At 37.9% G+C, this 13,818-nt stretch overlaps 1 pseudogene; it reads right to left on the reverse strand.

The window, feature by feature from the left end:
- Positions 1-12,342: 12,342 nt before the first annotated feature.
- On the reverse strand, positions 12,343-13,314 carry LOC105001937 (annotated as a pseudogene).
- Between the last annotated feature and the right edge of the window lie 504 nt (positions 13,315-13,818).

Raw genomic sequence — 13,818 nt, forward strand, 5'->3', positions numbered from 1 at the left:
TTTGAATCAGTTCTAATGAGGTGGATGAAACTGAAGCCTATTATACAGAGTGAAGTAAGCCAGAAAGAAAAACACCAGTACAGTATACTAACGCATATATATGGAATTTAGAAAGATGGTAACAATAACCCTGTGTACGAGACAACAAAAGAGACACTGATGTATAGAATAGTTTTTTGCACTCTGTGGGAGAGGGAGAGGGTGGGATGATTTGGGAGAATGGCATTGAAATATGTATAACATCGTATATGAAAGGAGTCGCCAGTCCAGATTTGATGCACGATACTGGATGCTTGGGGCTGGTGCACTGGGACAACCCAGAGGGATGGTATGGGGAGGGAGGTGAGAGGAGGGTTCAGGATCGGGAACACATGTATACCTGTTGCGGATTCATTTCGATATATGGCAGAACCAATACAATATTGTAAAGTTTAAAAAATAAAATAAAATGGGAAAATAAATAAATAAATAAATAAAGCATCTCCTATCCTTAGTACCTTCAATTTGGGAAGATTAGATTATAGAATAAATCAGAGGAGTAATCTATGCAGTATAAAAACCAATCCTTTTTGGTGAATACCTAGACAATTACACAGTAAAATTCACAAGTGTGCCAAACTATCTAAAAGCAAAAAGCCCAGCAGAAGACAGATGTATATAACCAAGCAAAATGAAAACACATTTTAACGGCAAAACAGTCCCCAAAAGTGTAACTGAGAAGCAGCTATTCTTAAAAATTATTTCAAAAGTTGATAATGGTAGATTAAGAGGCATATTTTATGTGGGCATATAATAATAAAAATAGACACATCAAAATGACAATTCAAGGTATTAATTTTTTTATCAAACTCAGTAACAGTTAAGAAAAGAACACTGTTTCACAACCATCGGTCTGGGAAATTACTTAGAGTTGTCACACAGTTTATAGTGGTACTTTGAAACAGGGATCAAAGGTGGACTATCTGTTTGCAGACAGAAATTTAAAATGTCACACTGTTAGGAAAATCATTTGAACGATGGTATAGATATTAAAATTCCAGTTCTTTAACTGAAGGCTTCTCAGCCTGAGTACTATTGACATTCTCAGGCAGGTTGTTTTTCTGTGGTGGGGTCTGTCCTGTACTTTGCAGGACGTCTAGAGCATCCCTGATCTCCACCCACAGTTCCCAGAATAACAGACAGATATTTCTACAAGCATTTTTCAGTATTCCTGAGGAAACAAAGTCACTCTTTCTTAGAAAAACAATTTAAATTTAACAATCTCAAATATTTTTGCAGGAATGATATAATAGCAACTCAAAGAGAAAGATTAGGAAAGACCATCAGCAGTGTGAGTAGCGCAGCCCGTTATGAAATACTAAACAGCTATTGAAATAATGAACCTGTCTTACGTTGAATACTAGTTGACTGGAAGAAAGTCCTGGGACATTATTGACCAATAAGGAAAAGGCAACACAAGTAGAAAAAACAAACAAACAAACAAACACAGCACTGAATCATCAAGCCTATCTGTGATGTGCATAGGATTCTATTCATGCATTTGTACAAAAGTGTATGAAGTATGTATGTATACCTCATGTAGAAAGAAAAGTTTAAAAGAAACCAAGCATATATGGGACAATGTTACTAAGAATAAAACTAGGTTATGTGGTTTTAAAGTAACTGAATGTAACAAGATTGAATGAGTATCTGTAAGTTTCATAAACATGTGAACAGTAATAATTTAGTGATAATGACATTAGCCACTAATTCAATGTTAAATTGCCAAAGACTTGGAAATAAAAGAATATAAGATAAAATATTTTAAAATGCAAGAAGGAAGCAGTATTCAAGTTAATTTGTTTTTCTTAAATATACGTGGATTCAAATATGTTCATGAAAGACAAAAGTGACATTTAATCAAGTGGTAAAAAAAAAAAAGTGATTTTTACATGGTGTCCAAAGGTAATACAACTTTTAGAAATACATTTAACCAAAAAGGATTAAAAAGAAAAATAAGGAAGGAAGGAGTAAAAGTTAGAAATATGTTTAATAGGTGGGTGTATGTGTGGGTGTTTGTGTGTGTGTGTGATAAGTTGCTACAGTCGTGTCTGACTCTTTGCAACCCTATGGACCACAGATCACTAGGCTCCTCTGTCCATGGGATTCTCCAGGAATGAATACTGGAGTGGGTTGCCATGCCCTCCTCCAGGGGATCTTCCAGTTCCAGGGATCCAACCTGTGTCTCTCACCTCTCCTGTACTGGCAGGGGGTTCTTTACCACTATCTTCACCTAGGAAGCTCATAATAGGTGATTAATTAGCATGAAAATTTATGCAGGAAAACATTCACTGTCATTTTTTTAAAAACAAGTATTGTCAAGTGAAGAATATTGCAATGACAGCTCAATTATTTCAATTAAAAAAATGTAAAAACAATGGAGAGAACACCATATGACTGACTGACCACATACATTTTATAAACTACCAAACATTCTCACAAATATATCTATACATACATAAAATAACTAAATGGCAAGCATTTTGTGGAAAGAAAATAAACCTCCAATTCATTTTGAAAAATGTGAGCAAAGACATTAATAAAAGCACTCCAACTGCAGCATACAGAGGGTTCTCACAGACAATTTTTGATTAACAGAGTAATTGTGTAACACAGAGATAAATATATATGTGTGTGTGTGTGTGTGTGTGTGTGTGTGTGCTCAGTCACTCAGTTGTGTCCAACCCTTTATATATATGTAAGCATATATAACTATCCAGCAAAGGGCTTTCCCATTGCCCAGTGGATAAAGAATCTGCATGCAATGCAGGAGACAGGAAATGTAGCTTTGATCACCGGGTGGGACTGTTCCCATGGAGGAGGAAATGGGAACCCACTCCAGTATTCTTGCCTGGAGAATCCCATGGACAAGAGGAAATGATAGGATACAGTCCATGGGGTTACAAAGAGTCAGACAGGACTGAGTGACTAAGCATTCCAGCAAAGAGAAGTCACTATCTTTCAAGAATTTTTGAAAATTCATTTATTTTTAATTGGAGAATAATTGCTTTACACTATTATATTGGCTTCTACCCTACATCAACATGAATCAGCCATTGTATACATATGTTTGCAGGGATATATTTTCATGAAGCCCTTGGTCCAGATCTTACTCATTAATATGAAAACAGTCAAATATGATCCATGTCAAAAAAAAAAAAATCCTTACTTCACAGTACATTTGTCAACATCTAATAACCTATTTCTCTACTCTTGTTACTTAGCATGTCATAAGGCTTATGTCCAAATTTTACTGGAAACACTTTATGCCTCCCATTCTATCTTCTACTTGGACTTCCATTTTTATTGTTCAATTGGCACCACTGAACCGTACCTTACTGAGGTCAATGTTTGCTTCTCTTTTTCATGCCTGCTCAGTCACTCAGTCATGTCTGACTCTTTCGACCCTAAGAACAGTAGCCCATCACGCTCCTCTGTCCATGAGATTCTCCAGGCAAGAATCCTGCAGTGGGTTGCATGCCCTGCTCCAGGGGATCTTCCTGACCCAGGGATCAAACCCATGTGTCTTATGTCTCCTGCATTGACAAGCAGGTTCTTTGCCAATAGTGCTGCCTGTGAAGCCCTTGCTCCTCTTTTAGTCCTAAGTAGATACATGTATTTATGAATTAAGGTTTCCCGAGTGGTACTAGTTGCCAATGAAGGAGATGCAAGAGACTCAGGTTCAATCCCTGGGTTGGGAAGATCCCCTGAAGTAGGAAATGGCAACCCACTCCAGTATTCTTGCCTGAAAAATTCCATGGACAGAGGAGCCTAACAGCTACAGTCCTTGGGATTGCAAAGAGTCACACATGACTGAGTGGCTGAACATGCACACACAATAATCAGGGTAGCAAACTACCACACTAATCTCTGGTATCTGAGCTAGGCTGGACTGAATCACAGGTGACTTCAGATACATGTTCAAGGTTTGCATTCTATTTCTCTCCCATAGTGTCTACTGGGCTCTCAGACTCACCTAGATGGGAACTGAAAGAAAGTTCTTTGTGTGGAAGTTCAAATGCCTCCTGGAGGGTTGATAATAGAGACTGAAGCTCTGTCCCCACAAGACAGCTGCAGGGAGTGAAAGACTGAAATCCCAGTCAGACCCAGATCTTCAAAGTGAGAGAGTCAATTCCTAGGCAGGTTGATAAGTCTGGGGATCCCCAAGGAGAGAGGGGTCTGGAATTCTCAAGGAGGAGGAAAGGACAATTTTTTTTCCTCTACATTCCTTAGGACTATATAACAATAATGTATCCTGCTTGAGGACTGCTGCTGCTAAGTCACTTCAGTCGTATCCAACTCTGCGACCCCATAGATGACAACCCACCAGGCTCCCCCGTCCCTGGGATTCTCTAGGCAAGAACACTGGAGTGGGTTGCCATTTCCTTCTCCAATGCATGAAAGTGAAAAGTGAAAGTGAAGTCGTTCAGTCGTATCCGACTCCTAGTGACCCCCATGGACTGCAGCCTACCAGGCCCCTCCATCCATGGGATTTTCCAGGCAAGAGTACTGGAGTAGGTTGCCATTGCCATCTCCAATCCTGCTTGAGGACAGTTTCTGGAAAAAATCTTCTGGCTAATGCCGTTATCTTAAAATATAGATTATGGGAGTGTGTCTAATAAGGTCCTTACAACCTCCAGACATTCTTTTGATTCACTGTAATAACTAATTAAAAAGTATATAACTCCATTGCTAACACTAGCAAGGGGGCAGTCTTTCTGCCCCCTTCTGATGTCTATGTCAGAAGCTTTCTCTATCTCTTTTATACTTTAATAAAACTTTATTACACAAAAGCTCTGAGTGATCAAGCCTCGTCTCTGGCCCCAGATTGAATTCTCCTCCTCTGGAGGCCAAGAATCCTGGCGTCTTTCATGGCTCAGCAACAATCTTTCAAAAGGAAATATGTTCTGTGGCATCCAAGATTTCTCAGGCTGAGGGGACCACAGCAGAGAGATTTTATAGCTCACTTAGCTTCTCATTTAGGCACCTTTCTTCTGTAACACCCATACTCTGTACCTGATTTCCCCAGGGGGACAGAAAGGAAAATTTTCCTGTTCATTCTTTGTTCCTAAGAGACCAGTTTACAAGGCAGGTGAATTCTGTTTTTATTACTCCTTCCCCTTAATTCTCCTGTGTCCAGAGGTCTAAACCCTCCCTACAATTTATCCCAGTCCAAGCTAAAGTTTCCTCAAAGAATTCTCACTTGATTAAGTCCCTCAGATCTTCCAAGTTTTCACTAGTGGTGAGTACATAACTACTGATATTTCTAAAAAATATTTTATGAGTATAACTTTGTCCTTTCATATAAAACCTTGGGCACTACACTCCTTGGCTCCCTGACATTCTGGCCAACTCAATTAGGATATTTATACTTATGTCAGAAGTTACAAGCTGTCTTTTAGTACTTTGTTATGAATGTTTTTAATTATGAGACAAATTTAGATATTTTTGTACACTGTAGCCTAAATTAGCACATTATAGGGATTGTCTGCTTTAATTTTAATATAAGTCCATGCCTGGAAAAGTCCACGGATGGAGGAGCCTGGTGGGCTACAGTCCATGGGGTAGAGTCAGACATGACTGAGCGACTTTCTTTCTTTCTTTCTTTCTTTCTTTCTTTCTTTCTTTCTGTGGTGGGATGTAGTCTTCTTATATATTAATACTTCATTCTCCATTACAGAAATGACACATAGAGGGGTTTAATGTTCTGCCCAAATCTATAAACCAAGAAAGGGATGGAGTCTTGTTTGAGAGTCTTGATTATCAGAATGCTTTTAGTTCACAAGTTCTGTGGCAGTGATTCTCAATCAGAGATGACTTTGCAGCTGGTGGTATTTTTGAGGGCTTAAGGGGATCCTACACATGTAATGCATAGGACAGTATCCAATACTTATACTACCTCAAATACCATCAGTGAAAAAGTATAAAATTTATTCTACTGTAGCACTTTTCTAACTTGATTATTCTTAAAAATTACCAAGAACTATAGACCAAATGCAAATTATGATTCAGTAGGTCTGATTCAAGGTACCAGGTATTCTGCATTTCTACCAATATCTTACACATTCTTAATGCTGCAGGTCCTTGTCTGGGTATGCCAAGAAAATGATTCTGTTAAATTCAGATGTAAACAGTTTTAGGTCTTCATCAAGAATCTTCCATGTATGTAATTTTGAATAATACATTTCACTCATTTTGTAATCAGTGGCAAATTCTGTTTGATTTTTTTTTAGTGGGAGAAGGTAATAGCTTATGGTGAATGGTGTTGGATTCATGATCTCTGAAGACTTAACCTCAGGACCGGGGACCAGACTTGATCACTCAACAGTTTTAATATAGCAGAGTTTTATTAAATTATAAAAAGGGACAGAGAAAGCTTCTGACCTAGACATCAGAAGGGGGATGGAGAGTGCCCCCCCACCTTGCTAGTTTTAGCAAGCTGTTTGATGTCTGTTTGAAAACCATTAATCAGATAAGAGAGACATCTCAAGGCTGCTGGAGTTTCACCAGGCCCCTCTCCCACAATATGCATTTTTGTGATAGGATGGTACCAGGTGTGTCACCCCCCCAGCAATAAAACAATAGATATAAATACTGGTTTGTTGATCTATTATCAGCCCAAGGTTTGAGAAAAGGAAAAAAGTTAGTCTTTAGGCGGGACCATCTTGAAGAAAGGCAAATTCCAAAGCAAATACATAGCTTCACTAACATAGCTTAAGAAAAACATTTCCATAAGAAAAACACATTGGTTAGCTCAAGGTTTGAGAAAAGTTAAGTTCAGGTGGAACCAGGTGTCATTATTGCAACACAGAATTTTAAGAGAAAAAATCTGACACTTCATTTGTTTCATCCTGCCACAAAAGGGAGAGAGAAAAAATGTCTGACACTTGCAGCCTATTTCCTCCATTTGGAGACCCCTGGCCTTCCTGTCTGTTGCCTTCTCAAAGGCAAGGGTGGGATGATCTGAGAGACTAGCACTGAAATATGTACATTACCATATGTAAAATAGGTGACCAGTGCAAAGGTGATTCATGAAGCAGGTCACCCAAAGCCAGGGCTCTGGGACAACCCAGAGGGATAGATTGGGGAGGGAAGTGGGAGAAGGGTTCAGGATGGGGGAGACATATGCATACCTATGGCTGATTCATGATGATGTATGGCAAAAATCATCACAATATTGTACAGCAATTATCCTCCAGTTAAAATTATTTTTTAAATAAATTTTAAGTGACATCAAATGATATATATCTGAGAAAAGACCATTTAGTAGGCAGAATAAGATACTCAAAAGATGACCACACTCTATTCTCAAGACCTTTTGAATATCCTATCTTAGTTAGCAAGTGAAATACTGGAGTGGGTAACCTACCCATTCTCCAGGGGATCTTTGCATCCCAGGAATTGAACCGGGATCTCCTGCATTACAGGCAGATTCTTTATCAGCTGAACTACCAGGGAAATCTGAGATTACATTAGCAGATGGAATAAAGTGGATAATCATTGATCTTGATACCAGATTAGCACAGATATTCAACATGGAATAATATAATCACAGTGGTCCTCTAAATGTGGAAGAGAAAGGAAGAAGAATTAATGTAAGATATTTTAAAATGCTCTGCACCTAGCTTTGAAGATGGAGGAAAGACCATGAAACAAGAAATGCTGGTGGCCGCTAGAAGTAAAACAGCAAAGGGAACACATTGTCCTCTGGAGTGTCCAGGAGGATCACAGTCCTACATACATCATACTTATAGTTCATCAAGACAGTATGGTACTGGCACAAAGACAGAAATATAGATCAATAGAACAAAATAGAAAGCCCAGAGATAAATCCACGCACATATGGACACCTTATCTTTGACAAAGGAGGCAAGAATATACAATGGATTAAACACAATCTCTTTCACAAGTGGTGCTGGGGAAACTGGTCAACCACTTGTAAAAGAATGAAACTAGACCACTTTCTAACACCAAACACAAAAATAAACTCAAAATGGATTAAAGATCTAAATGTAAGACCAGAAACTATAAAACTCCTAGAGGAGAACATAGGCAAAACACTCTCCAACATAAATCACAGTAGGATCCTCTATGACCCACCTCCCAGAATACTGGAAATAAAAACCAAAATAAACAAATGGGACCTAATTAAACTTAAAAGCTTCTGCACAACAAAGGACACTATAAGCAAGGTGAAAAGACAGCCTTCAGAATGGGAGAAAATAATAGCAAATGAAGCAACAGACAAACAACTAATCTCAAAAATATACAAGCAACTCCTACAGCTCAACTCCAGAAAAATAAATGACCCAATCAAAAAATGGGCCAAAGAACTAAATAGACATTTCTCCAAAGAAGACATGCAGATGGCTAACAAACACATGAAAAGATGCTCAACATCACTCATTATCAGAGAAATGCAAATCAAAAACACTGTGAGGTACCATTTCACGCCAGTCAGAATGGCTGAGATCCAAAAGTCTACAAGCAATAAATGCTGGAGAGGGTGTGGAGAAAAGGGAATCTTGTTACACTGTTGGTGGGAATGCAAACTAGTACAGCCACTATGGAGAACAGTGTGGAGATTCCTTAAAAAACTGGAAATAGAACCGCCTTATGATCCAGCAATCCCACTGCTGGGCATACACACTGAGGAAACCAGAAGGGAAAGAGACACGTGTACCCCAATGTTCATCGCAGCACTGTTTATAATAGCCAGGACATGGAAGCAACCTAGATGTCCATCAGCAGATGAATGGATAAGAAAGCTATGGTACATATACACAATGGAGTATTACTCAGCCATTAAAAAGAATTCATTTGAATCAGTTCTAATGAGGTGGATGAAACTGGAGCCTATTATACAGAGTGAAGTAAGCCGTAAAGAAAACACCAATACAGTATACTAACGCATATATATGGAATTTAGAAAGATGGTAACAATAACCCTGTATATGAGACAACAAAAGAGACACTGATGTATAGATCAGTCTTTTGGACTCTGTGGGAGAGGGAGAGGGAGAGGGTGGGATGATTTGGGAGAATGGCATTGAAACATGTGTAATATCATATATGAAACGAATCGCCAGTCCAGGTTCAATGCACGAAACTGAATGCTTGGGGCTGGTGCACTGGGACGACACAGAGGGATGGTATGGGGAGGGAGGAGGGAGGAGGGTTCAGGATGGGGAACACAGGTATACCTGTGGTGGATTCATTTTGATATATGGCAAAACCAGTACAATATTGTAAAGTTAAAAAATAAAATACATAAGAAAATAATTATAGTTCAATGAGACTTCAGACTTCTGAAGAATTTTAAGATACATACATGTTTTAAGCCACTAGCATGGTAATTTTAAGACAGGTATTTGTTTTAAGTCACTAGTATGGTAATTTGTTACAAGAGCATGTGTGCATGCTAAGTTGCTTGAGTCATGTCTGACTCCTTGTGCCCCTATTGACTATAGCCCGCCAGACTCCTCTGTCCATGGGATTCTCCAGGCAAGAATACTGGAGTGGGTTGCCATGGCCTCCTATAGGAGGTCTTCCCAAACCAGGGATGGAACCTGAGTCTCTTGCAGGAGCAATAAAAATTTAATACAGATATGTGTCCAGTCAGATATTGTTCTTGGAGTTGAGTTTAAACCTTTCAGTTCAATCAGTGACCTACCCTTAGCTAGAGGTATTTTGTGTTGAAATTATACTTAAACAGAAAGAGAAAATTGAGTCCTTTTTTGAGGTATTCTCATTAGCTCCTATAGAGAACTTTTCATTGCCTAAATATAAATCTGGTTTTAACTTTGAGGTCTTTGAGGATTTAAGATGAGAAAAGTAAATCATTATTAATATTAAAGGCACACATTCTGCTTAAAAACTTTCTGTCAAAGTTTCTAAATTCTTTCTATTTTCTGTTATTTCAAGCATCTGTTCTTTTCATTTCCATCCTTCTAACTTGCTTTTAAGGTTTCTTTCAACTTGGGATGGAATTACAAATGAGACTGTAGGCATGTACATATATGTGTGAGCATATTTATTTCAGAGAAAGGTGTATACAGATGCAGGCACATGTATACATACATGTACTCCTAACCTTGAACATGGTGTGTGGACTCCGCAAAACATTTCTGTACATTTCATTCATTTTCACAACATCCATAGGGTGTTACCTTATGTTTTCTTCATAAATAAATAAAACTGAGATTCAGGTCAAATACAGTATTAACAATAACATTTCAAAGAAATTAAAACTTGCTCTGCACCTTTTAGACTATCAAGAAATGAACCATGTAGTGTGTACTGCTAATTTTTGAACTTCAGAAAATTGTATACCTTAAAAATTGGCAGTTTATTGTATGTAATTACTCTTCAATGACTTAGCTAGAATTTCAAATTTTGAGTTTTACATTGTTCAGAGTAATAAGTAAAGTCCATGTAGTTGAGTCAAACCTGAAATTGAGAGATATCTCTTTAGGACTAAAACAAAGTGTCATATATGTATATATAAATAGTGAAATTAATATAAAGAAATTACCATTTGATAAACTCAGTTTTTTTCTTTTAAACTAAAGACTAACCTACCAAAATCAAAAGAAGAAATTGACATAAAGTGGCTCAAAACACAATAGCACTTACTGCACACACTATTATGGAGGTAACTTGAAAACACAAAACAGAGTCTGACAGCTGACAGTAGACCCATAAAGAAGAGACTATCAGATTAAATCCTTATTGTGTATTCCTATTTGAGACTAAAGACATTATGTTAAACCACTTCCTTTTAGGGCAACTTGTTATGCAGGAACAAATTGATAAAATAATCCAAGTGAACAGCTGAGTGAAGTTATAATAATATATGGCTTCTCATTGTAGGCATTTGTTCTGATATGTGAATAGCATTTATAATTACTTAGCTATTCAAGTCTATTTCATATAACTGTATTAAAAACTGAATCCACTGAGGTTTTCATATAGGTAACCATGCCAGGTTAAAAGGATAAGCCTATTTGTTCAAAACTCTGTGACTCTGAATCACAGGACCAGGAGGAATTTGAGCTCCCTAGTGAGCTGTACTTTGGAAAGAAATACATATTTACATTGCTCATTCAACATCTTTTAGTGGTCATGATACAACTTAGAATGGGGAAGATGATTTCATTTAGAACAATTAAAGGAATCATAATCGTAGGCAAAAATGTAAGTTTTTCAAGTAGAAAAAGAAAGATTATTCCAAATAAAATATAATTACACCAAACAATCCTTCATGCCAATGATAAATGCCTTTATATATGGACACTGATCTTACATACATCAGTAAGTAAACTGTACACCAGAAAAAAGAATTTACATAGTTAAAATCTGGTATAAATATGTGCTTCATTTTAGTTAGGGTCATCTTGACTCCAGACTTTATTACATCAAACTTTTTATTGAAATTGGTGTTTCACATAGACTATCATTGGAGACATGCATTGATGATCAGGTTTTCCAGTGACTCTGATAATGGTGGCTCAGCAGGTAAAGAATCTGTCTACAATCCAGGAGATGGAGGAAATGCAGGTTAGATCCCTAGGTAGAGAAGATCCCTTCAGGTAGAAAATGGTAACCCACTCCAGTATTGTTGCCTGAAAAATCCCACAGACAGAGTTTGGTTGGCTACAGCCCATGGGGTCGCAAAAAGTCTGACACAACTGAGCAACTGAGCACACACTAGTAACCAATATGCACACTGAGCCAAGTAAAGAACAAGATCCTAGTAGGAATAAAATGGAGTGCCTTGTTGTGAAACACACTATATGTTAAAGTCTACAATTTGGGGAAGAGAAATTATGGTAGTGATGTGCAAAAGGAATAATGAACAGAAAGTGATAAATTGAGGTTTCATACTCTACACTCTTATGAAATTATGTCATTGGATGGATTCAGTCATCAAGGTAGTTTTTCTTTTCCAAAAGGTAACAGGACTCAGGATTATTCACTCAGTAAAATGAAATAAATTTGATCTGTATATAACATTTCACAAAGAAATTATTCTTAGGAGATGCACCCAGTCTTATGAGATATATGGGATTTTCCATATATTTCACTTAAGGATGTGAATCGATTTGGGAGAGTATAAAAATGACAAAGGATAAAGCATAGATGACCGAACAGAAAAGTTAATGAAGCGAATTGCTGAAATTGTATAAAGAAGTTGAAATCAAAGAAATGGAAATAGCAGACAGTAAGCCAAAGGAGCAAATGCGATTTTCACAATCTGATCAGAGAAGCATAATATGTGGCCCTGAGGCTTTAACCCTGCTATCATGTGCATTGCTTTAGCCCAAGGACAAATGACCTTGATACAGTTTCCATCCCAAAACATCTTTTCAGAGCCCTCTTTATGTCTTTACTTCTTAGACTGTAGATGAAGGGGTTCAGCATGGGTGTGACCACAGTGTACATCACTGAAGCTGCAGCACTTGGCAGTGAGCTGTGGCTAGCAGCAGAGCTAAGGTACACTCCTAAACTTGTACAATAAAATAAGGAGACCGCTGACAGGTGAGATGCACAAGTGGAAAATGCTTTACACTTCCCCTGAGCTGAAGAGATTCTATATATAGAGGACACTATCTTGGAGTAAGAGTAAAGGATACCAGTCAGGGTACCACCACCCAGAAGTCCAGCTCAAAATTGCATCATCATGTTATTGAGAAAGGTGTTGGAATAGGCAAGTTGGACCAGCTCTTTTATTTCACAAAAAAAGTGAGGGATTTCCAAATCTGTACAAAAAGACAGTCTCAGCACCATTAAGCTGTGTAACAAGCAATACAGAACACTCATTATCCAGGATATCAGAACCATCAGTCCACAAAGCTGGGGGCTCATGATGACCATGTAGTGCAGGGGGTGGCAGATGGCTACATACCGGTCATAAGCCATCACAGTCAGGAGAAAGTCATCTAATCCTGCAAACAGAATGTAAAAATACATCTGGGTGATACAGCCTTCATAGGTGATAACTTGGCTCTGTGTCTGGATGTTCCACAGCATCTTTGGGATGGTGGTTGAGGTGAAACAGATGTCTACAAAGGACAGGTTGGAGAGGAAGAAGTACATGGGGGTGTGGAGATGGGAGTCTGAGCTGACGGCCAAGATAATGAGCAGGTTTCCAAACACAGTGATCAGGTACATGAAGAGGAAAAGCCCAAATATGAGGGGCTGCAGTTCTGATTCCCCTGAAAGTCCCAGAAGAAGAAGAAAATTTGAGCTTTGTGTACCATTTCCTGATTCCATGTGGTGGAGGTGACTATTGGAGGGAAAAAAGAAATAACATGAGTAGTTTTCACTCAAACTGGCCTAACTGACATAACTGAACTATTTTAATTTCTCTTTGCTGTCAAAGAACTGATGTTAATATGTTATATGGAGATAAATCCTCCTTGAGGGTATACCTCATTTCACCTCTGACTAGAAATTTTTGTCCCATTCTCAACAAATTCCAAAGGCTTCTTAATTTACAGTTTTAATGAAAACTCCTTTCATGAATTTCAGAAATACTTATCAAGAACTAACAATGCTCCGAGCGCATATAGGGAACAATGTTCGTAAACAAAACTTCCACAATCCAAGGGTGGTTAAAGATGATATTCAAATAAATATAAAATATAATATAGCAGAAGATGACAGATACTATGAAAAAAAAAACAAGTAAAAATGAGAGGGGAGTAGGTGTTATTTTGTACTGAGTGTTCAGGTAAGGCCTGCAAACAAGATAATAATTGAACCAATTCCTCAAAA

This window comes from Bison bison, unplaced genomic scaffold (genome assembly GCF_000754665.1).
Source record: "Bison bison bison isolate TAMUID 2011002044 unplaced genomic scaffold, Bison_UMD1.0 scf7180017864386, whole genome shotgun sequence".
In the NCBI taxonomy this organism is placed as follows: Eukaryota; Metazoa; Chordata; class Mammalia; order Artiodactyla; family Bovidae; genus Bison; species Bison bison.